This window comes from Geospiza fortis, unplaced genomic scaffold, assembly GCF_000277835.1.
Source record: "Geospiza fortis unplaced genomic scaffold, GeoFor_1.0 scaffold81, whole genome shotgun sequence".
In the NCBI taxonomy this organism is placed as follows: Eukaryota; Metazoa; Chordata; class Aves; order Passeriformes; family Thraupidae; genus Geospiza; species Geospiza fortis.
Genome location: NW_005054318.1, coordinates 8210990 through 8215785, shown reverse-complemented (window position 1 = coordinate 8215785; position 4796 = coordinate 8210990). Strand labels below are relative to the sequence as shown.

General features: G+C 35.8%; 1 protein-coding gene across 1 annotated transcript in view; it reads left to right on the top strand.

The window, feature by feature from the left end:
- Window positions 1-727: 727 nt before the first annotated feature.
- Window positions 728-4796, top strand: part of RNF144A (ring finger protein 144A) — a 45459-nt gene continuing 41390 nt past the window's right edge. Inside the window, exon 1 of the mRNA XM_005420303.3 lies at window positions 728-811. The gene's annotated coding sequence lies outside the window, so the exon portion shown is untranslated. The remainder of the gene's footprint in view (window positions 812-4796) is intronic.

Sequence of the window (4796 nt, the reverse complement as noted above, 5' to 3'; positions counted from 1 at the left end):
AATTTTGGAGTACATGTATCTGAGCTTTTTTCGAGCACTGGTTGCCTGAGTAACAGTAATTACTGTTTGTTTTTTCTAGAAGTAGGGTAGATATTTTTCCCATATCACATCTCCCTCTAAATGGAAATCACTGGAGAATGAGAATGTTGCAGAATGAGAATGTAAAAATACTTATATTTAGGAGTTTTAAATGTTAAGGCATACTTCAATAATTACAAATATTTTTAAATAGCATGTTGTCTAAAACTTAAGATGAATAAGGAAGATGAGAATTTTGTGTGTTTGGCTATAAACTTATTCCAAGCTGCATTTTTTAAAAATATTTGATAACAAAGGACAGGCTTTTATGTTCAAAATCTACATACTCAGTTTAAGTAAATAAGTTTTATGAGTATTTGTTGGAAAGGAACTCAGCTGATATTTTATTTCTGTGAAAAAACACTATTGGATAAATTTGAAAAATGGGAAATAGCTTGCAGCGAAAGTAGGACTCCTGCCAGTTGCTGTTTTCTGAATTCATAGAATCGTGCAACTGTTTCGTTGAAAAAGACCTCTAAGATCATCAAGTCCAACTATTATCCCAGCAGCACGAAGTCCACCACAAAATTTTGTCTGCTAGGACTGTACTATCACACAATTTTAAAAGCTGCTTGGCAAAATGGAACTCTCAGTTCTGGTTTTATATGGTCAGTTGAAATAAAGCGTGACGCTTATCTTTTGTCTTTCAGGCTTGTCTAATACTACCAAAATCGTGGACTGGTTGGTGCTTTCTCATGGGATCCCTGTGACTGACAAAGGAGAGATTGTTGTGGTAGGTGTTTGCCTTGACTGTCTTGATAACACTTGACCGGGGCACAGACAGATGCAATTTTCAATGCAGCCACACTTTCATAGGACTCTTATGCCAACAGAAGCTGTGGGAGGGGAAAATTATGCCTGAGAGATGGGTTTTACAGTCTTTGGAATTAATCTTGTGGTTCCCCATAAAAGTGGAAGCCGCATAGCCTGGGGTAGTGTAAGAGGAGGGAATTTGTCAAAGTTTGCTTTTAATTATGGAGCTCTACCATGAAAAGGGTTGGTTCATTTACCAAAGAAATGTAGGAAAACAACCAAATCTGCCTTCTAGTTAGCTTCGTAGCAAAATCCAAGTCACAGGGACTTGTTTGATAGCAATCCTCAAAGCATAGTTTAATGGTACCACCTAAAATGGGCTCACTAGGCTTTCATTTTTAAATCTCTACATAGCATATGTATGTGTGTATATACACACACATGTATAAAACACAAAAATATATCTCCATCTCTACAACAGAGCTTGTTGTGCTCTCATATATGGTTTTTGATTTAATAGTTCTATTTCCGGTGTACTCCATATGTCCCACATACTTCATACTCCAAATAAGGGAGAGAGATAATAAAATTATTTCCTTTTTGAGATAGCTACTGTCCTATATGTACTTGACAGCAAATTATTGATATAATATATTGGTTATATATAATATATTGGTTATATATAATTATTGCTAGAATATATTGGTATCTGTATCTCCAGTCAAACAAAAAACAGCGCATGTTTAGTTTTAGATCTTTTAGAAGGCAGCGGAACTTGTGTTTAAATAATTAAAACTTATCTGTTTCTCTCTGGTTTGGAGAAGGTCATCCTGCGAATATCACTACAGTCACAAGTTCTGCATTATGCTTGCTCTAATATATGGCTATATGCAGAAGTAATGGCATTTTTAGCTTCTTTTATTTTCTTGAGCTTGTGACCTGCTGTTAGTAGCTATCCATTTTTCAAGCAATGCTGCTTTTGTATGCATTGATATTCTGGAAATAGTACTAAAAAGTCATACCTATGGACTAGCAGGTTGTTCAATATTTTTCTCTCCTTTTCTTTGAAACTCATATTCTTGGCTTATCAAAGTGTAACGGTGTTCTTACTTGACTTGTTTTGACTACTGGAAAAACCTCTTGTGAAAACATAATCATACCCTCATTGGCTTATATTTAAGTATTGAAGATTTAATGTAACAGTCTGTATGCTCTGCTTGAGTAACATATCTTAATATAAAGCAGTATTTCTTAATTATGTAGCTAGTTTAAATATTTTAATTTTTTTTTCTGCTCCATTGTGTAGTACTAAGTGGAAAGGTCTGTATTTTCACATCTTTTTTACAAGCAGAAAATCTAAATGGGAGGGGAGAAGAAGAGAGATAACATTTATTTTGAAGTCAAAATGTCTGATACTGTCTTTCATATACCTTGCTTAAAAAAAGTTGAGGTTAAAAAAAGTAAATCTACAGTTTTATTGTTTTCTTCTTTAATTTAACTAGTTGATTTAAAATTTAAATACAAAGAAACAGAGAGATTTTTTTCTTGTCCCTCGCAGTGCTATATTTACTTTTATAAACTTTCAGCTTATAAGTAATCAGCATTTTTCCTACTTTTAGAAAACTATGCTAGAAACATATCATTAATTCCTGATACTTAAAAACTTGAAAATCCTTATAAGAAGTGGGAAATGGCAAGTTTATACATGTCTATGCTTGGGGTCAATGATTTCTTGAAATAGTTCCCCTTCCATTTAGTGATGTTCTTTACTTTGCATCATGGGTATTTAGGGAGTGACTACAGCTCTTCTTGATCTCCTTGTGGGAAGCCTAGCCAAGGTCTCTCAGCCTCTCTCTCCCTTCCTTCAGATCTCCGTCCCTCTCCTGAAGAGTCCCATCATAGTCATCTGCCTCTGCACCCATTCACCACTGTGCTCTTTCAGCAGTGCAGCTTCTTCTGTTCTCACCTTGCTGTTTGTTTAGTTTTCTGCTGAGGTGCCTCTAAAGATCCTCAAACTTCGCCAGGTACCATATCCCATTGTCTGAAACATGAGAGAAAAACATGTGTAACGTATTCTCAGGAGCTGTGTCCGTTGTCTTGGAAAAGCATGCATAACTGGTCAGTCTTTTTTTCATTTTCTCAAACAAGTGGAAACCTAAGTTGAGTGTGTTATGTTCCAGCAAAAGTCAAACAGCTGTGAACCTGTAGGATCTTTCCTGGCCTTTGATCAGTGTGAGGGCAGCTCTGACATCTTGTGAGCATACATGGTTAAAATGTGTCTTGGGTTCTTGAATCTTTCTGCTGCCTTCCAACCCTATTTCACTAAAATGGCTCTAAGGGATTACTGAAATGGAGCATGTCCTGGCAGAGATCTGTATTGGAAAATATTTGTGGCACACAGATGATCATGAGGTATTTGTGTAAAGAACAAGAACATACCATACATAGCTCAGATGATTAATACAAAGCAGAGTAGCATTGCCCTCTGATTTTCTTCGTCTGGCAGGCAAGATCCTGCCACTCCTGTCTGTGTGATAGTGAACCTAGGGGGACAGCTCATTGATCTTTCCTAAGCATCTAAAGAGGCTTGTGCTCTTGTCATCTTCTTTAGACATGCTTTCATAGCTTGCTCCTGCTCACTAATAGGGAGAGAAGGGAGCAGATGGGGAAAGTCAGAGTTTGCCAGTAAAATGCAAAATTCTTCTCTAATGATCTAGTGTTGGCTTGAAATTGTCAGATTTTATATTAGAACTGATAATTTCTGTTCCGTTGTTCATAATCTTAAAATAGTTCTAATGTTTCATTTCACTGTGGAAGGAAACAATAAAAATATTTTGGCTTTGCTTCAGATAAAGATGTTTTCTAAGTAGCTGTCTGTAACCTTAATGGCAGTTGAGACCTATATAAACTTTATCATTGTACCATAATTTAGTGACAAGTGTGTGATCAAGATCTAGTGATACAGTAATAATTTGAATTATCATAATCATCATTATTAATTTATGTCTTATAGCAGTAGCCAAAGAGACAGCTTGGCTCAGTCCAACATAGGAAACTGGTAACTAAAATAAAATTTGATAAAGATGTAAATATCTGTCTACAAATGTCAAAGTATTTTTTCAGCCTGTGACATAAGGAATTACATTGTGGAGGTGACAAACTCATTCTGTGATGTCAGCCACAAAATAAAATTTATTTTTAATTATAGTTAATAAGACAAGATGAAAAACTAAATGTATTTATTGGCCTTAGTCAAAAAAAACTTCCCTACTAATAAAGAAGGGTTTGAGGGTGGGAAATATTTATCAGTATGCAACATTTTAGAAAGTAAATTATCTCTGCTCATACTTAATCCATCTGCATTTCTTTGTTTACCTGGTTGTTTATGTGTTTGGGTCTGTGGCTAGCTCTGATCGACCTGGAAGTGGTTCTGACCAGGTGCGGCCTTCTCAGCCTTCATTGCTTTTAATTCTTAGTTTTGAATGCCCCTCTAGTGCTGCAGAAGAACTTGGCATCCTATTGAAATAAATAGCTGTAGATTGCATTTCTGAGGCTTTGTTTCAAATGTTTTTGAGTGTTTTTTCCCTATATTTTTTTCATTTTGTTGTTGCAGGCAGTTTTTTTTAAAAACCAGTATTAGCTTCTAATATAGGAATGTTCTGGGATCTCACCATATACCAAAACCTGATTAGGAGTTATTTCTCACCTCTTTTGAAGTTTGCAGAAATAAGTCTGGCTGTGAATGTTTACTTTTCGTATGGATGCTATGTGCATGTGGCATTGGTTTTTTGTAGTTTGTTCCAGGTTCTATAAAATTGATCACCTTTCTTTTAAGAGGGAATTGCAAGAGTTAGTGTGTTGGGGATGGTTCATTTTCTCCAGCTCAGCGTGTGAGAAAGGAAACAGAGGACACTGGCTACTGCAGATGTACGGAGGATTAAATGTGCTGGAGTGTACTGGCAATG